Genomic DNA, 16,175 nt, shown 5'->3' on the forward strand with positions numbered 1-16,175 from the left:
ATATAAAAGTAGTGAGTTCTCCCATCATTAGTGAACAGGGTAGCTATATCATTTAATTTAGTAAGATGTGCCACAACAGTTTCATATTCATAGCCATAAAAAGAATCAGATTCAACCAAAGTAATTATATCAGGATCAATAGAGAATTCATAATCCTTATCAGTAACAAGGATAGGTGAAGTAGCATAAGTAGGATCATATTTCATTCTAGCATTCAGAGTTTTTTGTTTAAGCTTAGCTAATAATTTCTTAAGATCACTTCTATCATTGCAAGCAAGAAAGTATCTTTTAGTTTCTTCATCCATAACATAGCCCTCAGGCACAACAGGTAATTCATATTTATTAGGAGAGCCTTCATAATCACTTTCATCAGTATTATCAGTTTCAATAATTTCATTCTCTCTAGCCCTAGCAAGTTGTTCATCAAGAAATTCACCGAGTGGCATAGTAGTATCAGGCATAGAAGTAGTTTCATCATAAGTATCATGCATAGCATAAGTGGCATCATCAATAATATGCGACATATCAGAATCAATAGCAGAAGCAGGTTTAGGTGTCGCAAGCTTACTCAAAATAGAAGGTGAATCAAGTGCAGAGATAGATGGCAGTTCCTTGCCTCCCCTCGTAGTTGAGGGATAAATCTTGGTTTTTGGATCTCTCAAGTTCTTCATAATGATAAGCAGATATAAATCCCAAGTGACTCAAAGAATAGAGCTATGCTCCCCGGCAACGGCGCCAGAAAATAGTCTTGATAACCCACAAGTATAGGGGATCACAACAGTTTTCGAGGGTAGAGTATTCAACCCAAATTTATTGATTCGACACAAGGGGAGCCAAAGAATATTCTCAAGTATTAGCAGCTGAGTTATCAATTCAACCACACCTGGAAACTTAGTATCTGCAGCAAAGTGTTTAGTAGCAAAGTAATATGATAGTAGTGGTAACGGTGGCAAAAGGTAACGATAGCAAAAGTAATGTTTTTGGTATTTTGTAGTGATGATAACAATAGCAACGGAAAAGTAAATAAGCAAAGAACAATATATGGAAAGCTCGTAGGCAATGGATCAGTGATGGAGAATTATGTCGGATGTGGTTCATCATGTAACAGTCATAACCTAGGGTGACATAGAACTAGCTCCAGTTCATCAATGTAATGTAGGCATGTATTCCGAATATAGTCATACCTGCTTATGGAAAAGAACTTGCATGACATCTTTTGTCCTACCCTCCCGTGGCAGCGGGGTCCTAATGGAAACAAAGGGATATTAAGGCCTCCTTTTAATAGAGTACCGGACCAAAGCATTAACACATAGTGAATACATGAACTCCTCAAACTACAGTCATCACTGGGAGTGGTCCTGATTATTGTCACTTCGGGGTTGCCAGATCATAACACATAGTAGGTGACTATAGACTTGCAAGATAGGATCAAGAACTCACATATATTCATGAAAACATAATAGGTTCAGATCTGAAATCATGGCACTCAGGCCCTAATGACAAGCATTAAGCATAGCAAAGTCATCGCAACATCAATCTCAGAACATAGTGGACACTAGGGATCAAACCCTAACAAAACTAACTCGATTACATGATAAATCTCATCCAACCCATCACTGTCCAGCAAGCCTATGATGGAATTACTCATGCACGGCAGTGAGCATCATGAAATTGATGATGGAGGATGGTTGATGATGACGATGGCGACGGATTCCCCTCTCCGGAGCCGCGAACGGACTCCAGATCAGCCCTCTCGAGAGAGTTTAGGGCTTGCCGGCGGCTCCGTATCGTAAAACGCGATGAATCCTTCTCCTTTATTTTTTTCTGTCCGAACACGAATATATAGAGTTGGAGTTGAGGTCGGAGGAGCTCCAGGGGGCCCACGAGGTAGGGGCGCGCCCCCACCCAAGTGGCTAGGGTGTGGGCCCCTGGTCTTGATCTTTTGCCAGTATTTTTTATTATTTCCAAAATAATCTCCGTGAAGTTTTAGGTCATTCTGAGAACTTTTGTTTTTGCACATAAATAACACCATGGCAATTCTGCTGAAAACAGCGTCAGTCCGGGTTAGTTCCATTCAAATCATGCAAGTTAGAGTCCAAAACAAGGGCAAAAGTGTTTGGAAAAGTAGATACGACGAAGATGTATCAGTAAACTACTCACACATCATCGGAGAGGCTATGGTGTTGATGTAGAAGCCCTCCATGATCGTTGCCCCCTCCGGCGGAGCTTCGGAAAAGGCCCCAAGATGGGATCTCATGGGTACAGAAGGTTGCAGTGGTGGAATTAGGTTTTTGGCTCCGTATTTGGTAGTTTGGGGGTACGTAGGTATATATAGGAGGAAGAAGTACGTCAGTGGAGCAACCTGGGCCCCACGAGGGTGGAGGGCGCGCCCCCTACCTCGTGCCTTCTTGGTTGATGTCTTGACATAGGGTCCAAGTCCTGTGGATCACGTTCGTTCCGAAAATCACGTTTCCGAAGGTTTCATTCCGTTTGGACTCCGTTTGATATTCTTTTTCTGCGAAACTCTGAAATAGGCAAAAAAACAACAATTCTGGGCTGGGCCTCTGGTTAATAGGTTAGTCCCAAAAATAATATAAAAGTGTATAATAAAGCCCAATATAATGTCCAAAGCAGAATATAATATAGCATGGAACAATAAAAAATTATAGATACGTTGGAGACGTATCACGCATCCCCATGCTTAATTCCTGCTCGTCCTCGAGTAGGTAAATGATAAAAATAGAATTTTTGATGTGGAATGCTACTTGGTATAATTTCAATGTAATTCTCTTAATTATGGTATGAATATTCAGATCCAAAAGATTCAAGACAAAAGTTTAATATTGACGTAAAAATAATAATACTTCAAGCATACTAACTAAGCAATTATGTCTTCTCAAAATAACATGGCCAAAGAAAGTTATCCCTACAAAATCATATAGTCTGGCTATGCTCTATCTTCACCACACAAAAGTATTTAAATCATGCACAACCCAGATGACAAGCCAAACAATTGTTTCATACTTTTGATGTTCTCAAACTTTTTCAATCTTCACGCAATACATGAGCGTGAGCCATGGACATAACACTATATGTGGAATAGAATGGTGGTCGTGGAGAAGACAAAAAAGGAGAAGATAGTCTCACATCAACTAGGCGTATCAACGGGCTATGGAGATGCCCATTAATAGATATCAATGTGAGTGAGTAGGGATTGCCATGCAACAGATGCACTAGAGCTATAAGTGTATGAAAGCTCAACAAAAGGAACTAAGTGGGTGTGCATCCAACTCGCTTGCTCACGAAGACCTAGGGCATTTTGAGGAAGCCCATCATTGGAATATACAAGCCAAGTTCTATAATGAAAAATTCCCACTAGTATATGAAAGTGATATCATAGGAGACTCTCTATCATGAAGATCATGGTGCTACTTTGAAGCACAAGTTAGGTAAAAGGATAGTAGCATTGTTCCTTCTCTCTTTTTCTCTCATTTTTTGGGGCCTTTTCTCTCTTTTGTATGGCCTCTTTTTTTTAGTCCGGAGTCTCATCCCGACTTGTGGGGGAATCATAGTCTACATCATCCTTTCCTCACTTGGGACAATGCTCTAAAAATGATGATCATCACACTTTTATTTACATACAACTCAACAATTACAACTCAATACTTAGAACAAAATATGACTATGTGAATGCCTCCGGCGGTGTACCGGGATATGCAATGAAGCAAGAGTGACATGTATGAAAGAATTATGAATGGTGGCTTTGCCACAAATACAATGTCAACTACATGATCATGCAAAGCAATATGACAATGATGGAGCGTGTCATAATAAACGGAACGGTGGAAAGTTGCATGGCAATATATCTCGGAATGGCTATGGAAATGCCATGATAGGTAGGTATGGTGGCTGTTTTGAGGAAGGTATATGGTGGGTATAAGATACCGGCGAAAAATGCGCGGTCTTAGAAAGGCTAGCAATGGTGGAAGGGTGAGAGTGCGTATAATCCATGGACTCAACATTAGTCATAAAGAACTCACATACTTATTGCAAAAATCTATTGGTTATCGAAACAAAGTATTACACGCATGCTCCTAGGGGGATAGATTGGTAGGAAAAGACCATCGCTCGTCCCCGACCGCCACTCATAAGGAAGACAATCAATAAATAAATCATGCTCCGACTTCATCACATAACGGTTCACCATACGTGCATGCTACGGGAATCACAAACTTTAACACAAGTATTTCTCAAATTCACAACTACTCAACTAGCATGACTCTAATATCACCATCTCCATATCTCAAAACAATTATCAAGTATCAAACTTCTCATAGTATTCAACACACTCATAAGAAATTTTTTTACTAATCTTGAATGCCTAACATGATTAAAACAAATTACCATACTGTTTTGTAGGACTCTCAAAATAATCTAAGTGAAGCATGAGATAACAATTGTTTCTATAAAACAAATCCACCACCGTGCTCTAAAAGATATAAGTGAAGCACTAGAGCAAAAACCATATAACTCAAAAGATATAAGTGAAGCACATAGAGTATTCTAATAATTTTCAAATCATGTGAGTCTCTATCAAAATGTGTGTACAGCAAGGATGATTGTGGTAAACTAACAAATAAAGACTCAAATAATACAAGACGCTCCAAGCAAAACACATATCATGTGATGAATAAAAATATAGCTCCAAGTAAAGTTACCGATAGACGAAGACAAAAGAGGGGATGCCTTCCGGGGCATCCCCAAGCTTAGGATTTTGGGTGTCCTTGAATTTTACCTTGGGGTGCCATGGGCATACCCAAGCTTAGACTCTTGCCACTCCTTGTTCCATAATCCATCAAAACTTAACCCAAAACTTGAAAACTTCACAACACAAAACTCAAAATAGAAAATCTCGTGAGCTGCTTTAGCGAAAGAACACAAAACACCACAAGGTGCAAGTTTAAAGAGCAATCATCAAAATCACGGAAACCTAGCAAATCACACAAAGTCTTTGGAATCATGGAAACACTAGCACCCAAATCACACAAAGCATGGAATTCATGATATTTAATTTTAATAGTAGGTTCCCACTCATCATAAAGTTTTCTAGGGATAGAAACTTCCAACTCAAGTTTTTCTTCATAAGATTGCATCAAAGCATCAACGATATGTTTGGTAAAGGCTTTATTTTGACTATAAGCATGTGGAGAATTTAGCACGGATTGCAACAAGGAAATACAATCTATCAAAGAGCAATTATCATAATTAAAATCCTTGAAATTCAAGATAGTGGGTTCATTAATATCTAGGGTTTTGATTGCTTCAATCCCACTTTTACCAATTTTTGCATCAAGATCTAAAAACTCCGAATTTTTGGAACGCCTTCTAGGTAAAGGTGGATCATATTCAGTCCCATCATTATCAAGATTCATGTTATAAAACAAAGATTTAATAGGGGACACATCAATAACTTTTAGATCTTCATCTTTATATTCATAGAAACTAGAAGAACACGCTTTCACAAAACAATCTTTCTTAGCACACATCCTAGCGGTTCTTTCTTTGCACTCATCAATGGAAATTCTCATGGCCTTGAGAGACTCATTGATATCATGCTTAGGTGGAATAGATCTAAGTTTCAAAGAATCAACATCAAGAGAAATTCTATCAACGTTCCTAACCAATTCATCAACTTTAAGCAATTTTTCTTCAAGCAAAGCATTGAAATTCTTTTGCGAATTCATAAACTCCTTAACACTAGTCTCAAATTCAGAGGGCATCTTATTAAAATTTCCATAAGAATTGTTGTAGGAATTACCATAATTATTAGAGGAATTACTAGGATATGGCCTAGGATTAAAGTTTCCTCTATACGCGTTGTTACCAAAATTATTCCTACCAACAAAATTCACATCCATAGATTCATTATTATTCTCAATCAAAGTAGACAAAGGAATATCATTAGGATCAGAAGAAAAACTTTTATTAGCAAATAATTTCATAAGTTCATCCGTCTTTCCACTCAAAACATTAATTTCTTCTATCGTATGCACTTTCTTATTAGTAGATCTTTCAGTGTACCATTGAGAATAATTAACCATAATATTATCTAGGAGTTTAGTAGCTTCTCCTAAAGTGATTTCCATAAAAGTGCCTCCCGTGGCCGAATCTAAAAGATTTCTAGAAGCAAAATTCAATCCGGCATAAAAAATTTGTATAATCATCCATAAATTCAAACCATGTGTAGGGCAATTATGTATCATTAATTTCATCCTCTCCCAAGCTTGTGCAACATGTTCATGATCAAGTTGCTTAAAATTCATGATATCATTTCTAAGTGAGATGATCTTAGCAGGAGAAAAATACTTAGAGATAAAAGCATCTTTGCACTCATTCCAAGAATCAATATTATTTTTAGGCAAAGACGAAAACCAAGCTTTAGCACGATCTCTAAGCGAAAAAGGAAATAGCTTCAATTTAACAATATCATTGTCCACATCTTTCTTATTTTGCATATCACACAAATCAACGAAGCTATTAAGATGGGTAGCAACATCTTCACTAGGAAGGCCGGCGAATTGATCTTTCATGACAAGATTCAACAAAGCAGCATTAATTTCACAAGATTCAGTATCGGTAAGAGGAGCAATCAGAGTGCTAAGGAAATCATTGTTGTTGGTATTAGTAAAGTCACACAATTTGGTATTATCTTGAGCCATCGTGACAAGCAAGTGATCCAACACATGAGAAAACAAGAAGCACGCGAAAAAGAGGCGAACGGAAAAGAGAGGGCGAATAAAGCGGCAAGGGTGAAGTGGGGGAGAGGAAAATGAGAGTTGAAAGTGCTAGTGGTCGACTAGAGGGGGTGAATAGGCGATTTTTATGAAAGTCTTCAAAACGTGGAAGTTTCAAAGACAAACGATAGAAATAAACCTATTACCATGCAGCGGAAGGTAGACTACACTAAGCTAGCCATAGTCAAGTATTCAATGAAATGAAACCATAAAGACTAATAGCAGCTAGGCAGTATAGATCAGGATGGAAGATTGTCGGCGTTCTGGGAACGGGGGTCCCCAGACTTGCTTGCCTGCGGTGTGGCTCAAAGGGGGCCCAGCGCGGCCCATCTTCATCAACACAGACCCAAGACCCTCGCGAGGGGCCAAGCCTCGCGGGGCGGACGACACGGAGCTTCCTCAGGCACGGCCTCATCAGGCTGTCTCGCGAGGAGGCGGAGAGATCAAGGCGGGGTACCGCACGAGGTGCCCGTGACGCAAGCCATGACGACCAAAGGCGCCAGGCGGGCGCCAGCCGCGCAGTGTCCTCCTTTCCTCTTTGGTGCAAAGGGAGCAAGCGCAGGCGAGAGCATCAAGCAAAGGCACCCATTTCGATGCAACGAGACCAAGACCAGTCCAACGGCAGGGAGGAAGTCATTGTGGAGCCCAAGCCAGTGTCACCACCAGAGCCTTTGGCAGGCGAGGACCAACTTTAGTCAGGATAAGTGTACCAGATGTTCCCCTTCAAAATGGCCAATTGTTGGCGCCCTTCCTGCTCAATATTTGGGGAAGAGGCCCAGGGCCTTTGCATATAAATAGGACTAGCCACCCCCAGGGTAGAGGGATGGAGATCGGATCTAGAATCGGCTAACCCAGAAACAAGCTGGGATCGGATCAAAATCAGAGAGAGAATCGAGAAGAGAGAGAGAGAGAGAGGGGTGACTGAACTCCTCCTAGCAGTTCATCCCCCCAGCCAAGAACAGACCCTCACGAGGCTGTTCTTCCTTGTATTGCTCATCATCATCAGCCCAAGAGGCAATCCACCACACCACACACTGGAGTAGGGTATTACACCACAACGGTGGCCCGAACCAGTATAAACCCTGTGTCTCTTGTGCTGTTCTTTCCATAGCTTAGATCTTAGCGAGGCGGAGGGGTGCAGGTAGGTAGAAGGCGAAATCTCCGCGCGCACCCCAGTGTTCGAACCTCAAGGGTCTGCCAGAACCCGAAATCCGACATTTGGCGCACCAGGTAGGAGTGCGCCGGTGTTTTCCCTTCCGCCACCACCACGACTTGCCTCGCAATGAGTAGCGCGTCGCCCGCTCCGGCCGCCGGCGCCAGCACGGGGGCCAGGGGGCTCCGAGCCCTGGCCCCAGCCCTGCAACGGGTACGGTGGCCGGACAAGTTCAAGCCAACGACGCCGCCATGCTACGGCGGCGCAACTGATCCGCTGGCCTTCTTGCTGGCGTACGAGGAGGCCATCCTCGAAGCTGGAGGTGACGATAGGGTCATGGCCAACTGGCTCCCCATGGCCCTCACCGGCGCTCCGCGCGCATGGCTGCTCCACCTGCCGGCAGCCTTCGTGGCCTCTTGGGAAGAGCTTCGCGGCCTCTTCCCCGCCCACCACGCTACACCAACACCCCCGGTCGTCGCGGCCCTCCTGGGCGGCTCGCAGGCGCCTCCTACAAGTCACCACATCAAGTCGTTCATCCGCCGGGTCAACGCCGCTTCCACGCGGCAGGGGGCTCTCCCGGACCGGGTGGCGCCCAAGGCCGGCCTGGCCTTCAGCTCGGAGGACCACCCCTCCAACTCGGCCTGCTCGGGTGCGCTTCCCATGCTGTGCACCCCCACCATCTGCCAGGTGGCCGTCACCAGAACTCTCATCGATGGCGGTGCGGGCCTCAGCATGCTCTCGGTTGAGGCCTTCAACCTCCTCTGCATACCCCTGGAACGGCTGCAACCCAGCCGGCCCTTCTTAGGCGTTGGGGGCGGATCATCCAGCTCCTTGGGACAGATCCGGCTCCCAGTAACCTTTGGCACCTACAACAACTTCCGCACGGAGCTGGTCGACTTCGACATCGCCCCCATCGGCCTCCCCTACAATGCCATCCTCGGCTACCCAGCGCTGGCCTAGTTCATGGCCGTGACGCACCCGACGTACAACCTCATGAAGATGCCCGGGAGCAGCGGTGTCCTCACCGTGCACGGGGACACCGGAGACGCGCTGCGAGTGCTCAAGCTTGCCTTCAAGGCGGCGGCAGCACAGCCCGCCGACTCGGAGACCCCCGAGCCCAAGGGGGCTGCACCCGCCAAGAAGAAACAGTTGTTCACCCAAGACAAGGCAGAAACCAAGCAGATACCCGTCGATGAGGACGGGTCCGCCAACGCCACTTTCACCATAGGCGCCAACCTCGAGCCCGAGCAGGAGGAGGCCCTGGTCTGGTTCCTGTGCGCAAACAAGAAGGTATTCGCTTGGGAGCCTGACCAGTTGGCAGGGATCCCTAGGAGCGTAATCGAGCATCACCTCAACGTGTGCCCCAACGTGCGCCCTGTGAAGCAGAAGGCAAGGCGGCAGTCCACAGAAAAGCAAGCCTTCATCGTCCAAGAGACCCGCAAACTAGAAGCCGCTGGGGTCATTCGCGAGGTCTGATACCCGAATTGGTTGGCCAACCCTGTCGTTGTGCCAAAGAAGGGAGGGAAGGAGCGCATGTGTGTCGAGTTCACCAACCTCAACAAGGCATGCCCGCAAGATCCATTCTCGCTCCCCCGCATCGACCAGATCGTCGATTCCACCGCAGAATGCGACCTGCTATGCTTCTTGGATGCCTTCTCTGGATATCACCTGATCAAGATGGCGGTAGAAGACGTCGAAAAGACAGCCTTCCTAACCCCGTGTGGGGTGTACTGCTACACATGCATGCCATTCGGGCTGCGTAACGCAGGGGCGACCTTTCAGCAGCTGATGCACATCACCTTGGGCCCGCAGCTCGGGAAGAATGTTGAGGCTTACGTCGATGACATTGTGGTGAAGTCTCGGGAGGCCAGGACCCTGATACAAGACCTGGAGGAAACCTTCGCGAGCCTCAACGCAGTGAACCTGCGGCTCAACCCAGAGAAGTGTGTGTTCGGAGTCCCCTCGGGCAAGCTCTTGGGTTTCCTCGTGTCCCACCGAGGCATCGAGGCTAACCCAGAAAAGGTCAAGGCGGTCGAGGACATGAGCCCACCAAAGACCCTCAGAGAAATGCAGAAGCTCACTGGGCGCGTGACCGTGCTAGGGCGCTTCATCTCCAATTTGGGGGAGCGAGCACTGCCCTTCTTCCAGCTAATGAAGAAAAAGGGGCCCTTTGAATGGACTGAAGAGGCCGACAAGGCGTTCCAAGATCTCAAGAGATACCTGACCAGCCCTCCGGTCATGGTGGCTCCGCGCCCTCAAGAGCCCCTGGTGCTTTACCTCGCCGCCACTCCCTACTCCGCCAGCGCAGCCCTGGTGGCGGTTAGGGGGGAGCGTCGAATCAAAACCACAGCAGCAGCTCGGGACAAGGCAAAACAGGAATAAGGAAGGCCCACAGAAACCGCCACCGCGGCTGAGGAGGATCAGCGGCCGTAGAGGAGTGCACCAGAGGCGGAAGAGGCCCCTCTCCCAGATGGCCAGCCTCAGGAGGCCTCATCACCTCAGGAGGCGCCATGGTCTCCGGAGGGCGCCACCAGCACTGACGCACCCAACCTCGTTGAGCACCCAGTGTACTTCGTCAGCACGGTGTTGTGGGACGCGAGGGCACGGTACCCCATGCCTTAGAAGCTCCTCCTCGCGCTACTGGTGGCCTCGCGCAAGCTGCGGCACTATTTTCAGGGTCACCCCATCAAGGTCGTCTCGTCATACCCCCTAGAGAGAGTGCTCAGGGGCCCTAACTCAGCTGGAAGGGTCGCAGAGTGGAACATAGAATTGCAAGTGTTTCAGCTCGAATTCAGCACGACCAGGGTCATCAAGGGAGCAGCATTAGCGGATTTTGTGGCAGAATGGACGGAGGCACCAGGCCTCAAGGCCGACGAGGATCGGTCCCTCTCCCCAAGAAGCGAGGCGCCAGAAGGCTGGGTCATGTACTTCGATGGGGCGTTCTCCAGACATGGCGCTGGGGCTGGGGCGGTGCTTATATTGCCCACTCAGGACAAGCTCTACTACGCTGTACAGCTCTGTTTCCAGCAAGGTGAAAAGGTCTCCAACAACATAGCGTAGTATGAAGGTTTAATAGCGGGCTTGAAGGCCGCAGCTGCCCTGGGGGTGAAACGCCTCACCATCAAGGGCGATTCGCAGCTCCTTGTCAATTTCTCCAACAAGGTGTACGAGCCGAAAGATGAGCACATGGAAGCCTACCTTGCGGAGGTCCGCAGGATGGAGAAGCAGTTCTGGGGGTTGGAGTTGCAGCATGTGCCCCGTGGCACCAATCAGGAGGCCGACGACATCGCCAAACGGGCGTCCAGGCGGTTACCTCAGGAGCCTGGCGTCTTCGAGGAGCGGCTCTTCAAGCCCTCAGCCCTGTCGTCATTGTCAAACACGGCTCAGCCTCGGGAGGAGCTCCCTCAGCCACCTGCCTCAGGAGCCCCGGCCTGTGGCCCGGCCTCAGGAGCACGCCTGCTCCTGATGATGGAACCTCAGGAGGGGTGCTGGATCACGGAGCTCCGGAGCTACTTAACACAAGGGACCCTGCCAGAGAAGGAGGAGGAAGCGGAGCATGTGGCACGGTAGGCCACGGCATACTGCATCAAGGATGGAGAGCTCTACCGGAAGCGACCAAACGATGTATCCCTGCGCTGCATCTCCAGGGAGCAAGGAAAGGAACTGCTGGAAGATATACACGGCAGAGACTGTGGACATCATTCATCATCACGGACCCTCGTCGGCAAGGCGTTCCGCAGTGGGTTTTATTGGCCCACCGCACTCAATGACGCCGTCGAACTGGTGAAAGCTTGTGAGGCCTGCCAGTTCCACGCCAAGCAGATCCATCAGCCGGCAGGAGGCCTGCAGACTATACCCCTTTCGTGCCATTCGCAGTCTGGGGGCTGGACATCCTGGGCCCGTTTCCTCGGGCGCCAGGGGGCTACCGCTACCTCTACGTCGCCGTGGACAAGTTCACCAAGTGGGCTGAAGTAGAGGCCGTCCGCACCATCCCTGCGGGTTCCGCGGTCAAGTTCATCAGGGGCATCGTGAGCCAGTTCGGGGTGTCGAACCGCATCATCACAGACAACGGTTCGCAGTTCACCAGTAACCTCTTCAAAACATATTGTGCTAACCTTGGAACGCAGATATGCTATGCTTCGGTGGCGCACCCCCGAAGCAACGGCCAGGCCGAACGAGCCAACGCAGAGGTCCTAAGGGGCCTCAAGACCAGGACGTTCAAGAAGAAGCTGGAGGCCTGCGGCAGAGGTTGGTACGACGAGCTTCAGTCCGTGTTGTGGTCCATCCGCACAACCGCGACCAAGCCGACTGGAGAGACCCCGTTCTTCCTGGTCTATGGAGCCGAAGCGGTCCTCCCTCACGAGGTCAGACATCGCTCCGCGCGGGTCCTAGCGTTCGACGAGGCGCAGCAGGACACCATGCGGGGGATGGACCTCGTGCTGGGGGAGGAACGTCGCCGAGAAGCCGCGCTGCGAGCGGCGAGGTACCAACAAGTGCTGCGACGATATCACTGCTGCAACATCCGCCCCAGAACTCTCGAGGTAGGAGACCTCGTGCTCAGGCGGGTTCTCTCCAGGGAGGGACTGCACAAGCTCTCTCCCATGTGGGAGGGCCCGTTCAAGGTTGTTCATGTTTCCAGGCCCGGCTCCGCGCGCTTGGAGACTCAGGAGGGGGTGCCGGTCCAGAACGCATGGAACATCCAGCACCTCCGGAGGTTCTACCCCTAAAAAGGCCCAGAGCCTGTGAAGAAGGCGAATGCCTGTGAAGCTGTCGCGTTTTGGAAAAGGCCCGGAGCCTGTGGAGAAGGCGAATGCCTGTGAAGCTGTCGCGTTTTGGAAAAGGCCCAGAGCCTGTGAAGAAGGCGAATGCTTGTGAAGCTGTCGCGTTTTGGAAAAGGCCCGGAGCCTGTGAAGAGGGCAAATGCCCGTGAAGCCTACTTCCCCCAAGAAAGGTCCAGAGCCTGTGAAGAAGGCCAACGCCTGTGAAGCTCGCCGCCCGTGACACTCTCACGTAATAATGAGTTGGGGCTGTACACGCCCCGGAGTCTCAGGAGCACCGGCCTCAGGCCCTAGGGCTCCCTCCCACGCCCAGTGGCAACACTTAGCTCCGCGCTGGTGAGAAGACGTTGAAGACTAGATTAGGTGCCGGAGGCGGCTTTTTCATTTGCTTTCCGCAGTTGGCTTGTTCATTCTCATTCGAAGTTTTATTAAAGCTGTTGCCGTCTTTGGCTTGTGGTTCTTTGACTTTTCGCTCTCCAGCCTCGATTTCTCTTATGCAAGGCCTCGCGAGGGGGGCAGCCGAGCACCCCCGCGAGTGTTCCTGTCCTAGTCGTTCAAGGGTTTCACGACCTGGGTCCATTACAGGAGCACCCCTCCAGTCCGTGCCCCACGGGCACCGCGACACGAACACAGGGCCTGGGTCGGTCGCCCCCCCACGGCTGGGGCCGGGAACTATCCACGTGCGGGCACGTAGCCGGAAGGCACGATAACGGAAGCAAAGCGATGATTAACAGCAATAACCCAAACACGCCCCCGCGGGGCTCCACGCTACTGTCTTTTTACGCAGGAGAAAGGAAAAGAAAGAACAAATCAGGCGCAGCTCGCCTCACATCGGCCTGCAGGGAAGACTCGAGCTGCCTCCGGGGCTCAGGCAGACACCCTCTCGCGCTTCACCGAGGCGCGACCGGCGGGCAGACACGCTACCACCTCCCAAGCAGGGACTTGTCCAATCCGTGCAGTTGCCGAGGCGCCATGGGGAAGTGGAGACGCCCACGTCCAATCAACCGCCACGCGGCGCCCAAGGCCGCAGGCTGTTAGGGCCCACGGCGCTTCGCTCTTGCCCTTTCGCCTCCCTGCACGGCCAAGTCCGGGCGCGCCTTGGGCCCGGGGGCTACTGTCGGCGTTCTGGGAATTGGGGTCCCCAGACTTGCCTGCCTGCGGCCTGCGGCGTGGCTCAAAGGGGGCCCAGCGCGGCCCATCTTCATCAACACAGACCCAAGACCCTCGCGAGGGGCCAAGCCTCGCGGGGCGGACGACACGGAGCTTCCTCAGGCACGGCCTCATCAGGCTGTCTCGCGAGGAGGCGGAGAGATCAAGGCGGGGTACCGCACGAGGTGCCCGTGACGCAAGCCACTACGACCAAAGGCGCCAGGCGGGCGCCAGCCGTGCAGTGTCCTCCTTTCCTCTTTGGTGCAAAGGGAGCAAGCGCAGGCGAGAGCATCAAGCAAAGGCACCCATTTCGGTGCAACGAGACCAAGACCAATCCAACGGCAGGGAGGAAGTCATTGTGGAGCCCAAGCCAGCGTCACCACCAGAGCCTTTGGCAGGCGAGGACCAACTTTAGTCAGGATAAGTGTACCAGATGTTCCCCTTCAAAATGGCCAATTGTTGGCGCCCTTCCCGCTCAATATTTGGGGAAGAGGCCCAGGGCCTTTGCATATAAATAGGACTAGCCACCCCCAGGGTAGAGGGATGGAGATCGGATCTAGAATCGGCCAACCCAGAAACAAGCTGGGATCGGATCGAAATCAGAGAGAGAATCGAGAAGAGAGAGAGAGAGGGGTGACTGAACTCCTCCTAGCAGTTCATCCCCCCAGCCAAGAACAGACCCTCGCGAGGCTGTTCTTCCTTGTATTGCTCATCATCATCAGCCCAAGAGGCAATCCACCACACCACACACTGGAGTAGGGTATTACACCACAACGCTGGCCCGAACCAGTATAAACCCTGTGTCTCTTGTGTTTTTCTTTCCATATCTTAGATCTTAGCGAGGCGGAGGGGTGCAGGTAGGTAGAAAGCGAAATCTCCGCATGCACCCCAGTGTTCGAACCTCAAGGGTCTGCCGGAACCCGAAATCCGACATTTGGCGCACCAGGTAGGGAGTGCACCGGTGTTTTCCCTTCCGCCACCACCACGACCTGCCTCGTGATGAGTAGTGCATTGCCCGCTCCGGCTGCCGGCGCCAGCACGGGGGCCAGGGGGCTCCGAGCCCTGGCCCCAGCCCTGCAACGGGTACGGTGGCCGGACAAGTTCAAGCCAACGACGCCGTCGCGCTACGGCGGCGCAACTGATCCGCTGGCCTTCTTGCTGGCGTATGAGGAGGCCATCCTCGAAGCTGGAGGTGACGATAGGGTCATGGCCAACTGGCTCCCCATGGCCCTCACCGGCGCTCCACGCGCATGGCTGCTCCACCTGCCGGCAGCCTCCGTGGCCTCTTGGGAAGAGCTCCGCGGCCTCTTCCCCGCCCACCACGCTACACCAACACCCCCGGTCGTCGCGGCCCTCCTGGGCGGCTCGCAGGCGCCTCCTACAAGTCACCACGTCAAGCCGTTCATCCGCCGGGTCAGCGCCGCTTCCATGCGACAGGGGGCTCTCCCGGACCGGGCGGCGCCCAAGGCCGGCCTGGCCTTCAGCTCGGAGGACCATCCCTCCAACTCGGCCTGCTCGGGTGCGCTTCCCATGCTGTGCACCCCCACCATGTGTCCTTGATTGTATAAGACGCAGGAATAGTAGTTACGCTGCTGATAGCTCCAGAACCGATCTGATGAAATGCGAGGTTTGGTGTAAGGGTTCTTGGCGCTGTTGAAGAAGGTGTTGTGTGCCACAAAGCCATTCACATTGAAGACCCCAGGTGAAGTTGCAGTGCCTGGGAATCGTGGAATTCTTGGCTTGGGCTTCTGGACGGGAGGTTTGTGCTCGACATGATAGTCAAATTGTGGACCCACAGCAGGTGGAGGAACCAGAATGGGCCATCGGACCATAACAGGCTGACCACGATCAAATGCCAGCTCAATTGTATGAGGTCTTGGAGGGGGTACAGGAGCATTGACATTGTCGTTGATATGGGCTTCAGGGGCCACATTGGCTTCAGGTGCTTCAGTATTAGCTTCGGGCGCTGTAGTGGCTTCAAGTGCATGCACTTCTGGCACCGCAGTAGCTTCAGGCGCCACATTAGCTTCAGCCATGACAATGTCATTGGCTTCATTGTTGATGTTGGTGGCCGCCTCAGGATTGTTAACCTCCACTTCAGGAGCTGGAGGGTCGGACACGTTCTCCTCGAGAACAACATCTTGGTGGGACGGGGGTGTACAACTCTTTCTACTTCAACTCGTGGTTCTTCTTCTTCATCGGCTGATGCAGCCGGAATATCTTCAGCCATTTTGGCTTCAGACTCTGACACGTGCACAGTGGGAGTGACTTGGGGCCTTGGTCCTTTGCGAAGCCTGCGTA

The sequence above is a fragment of the Triticum urartu genome, chromosome 2A, assembly GCF_056163025.1.
Source record: "Triticum urartu cultivar PI428250 chromosome 2A, HENAU_Tu73, whole genome shotgun sequence".
In the NCBI taxonomy this organism is placed as follows: Eukaryota; Viridiplantae; Streptophyta; class Magnoliopsida; order Poales; family Poaceae; genus Triticum; species Triticum urartu.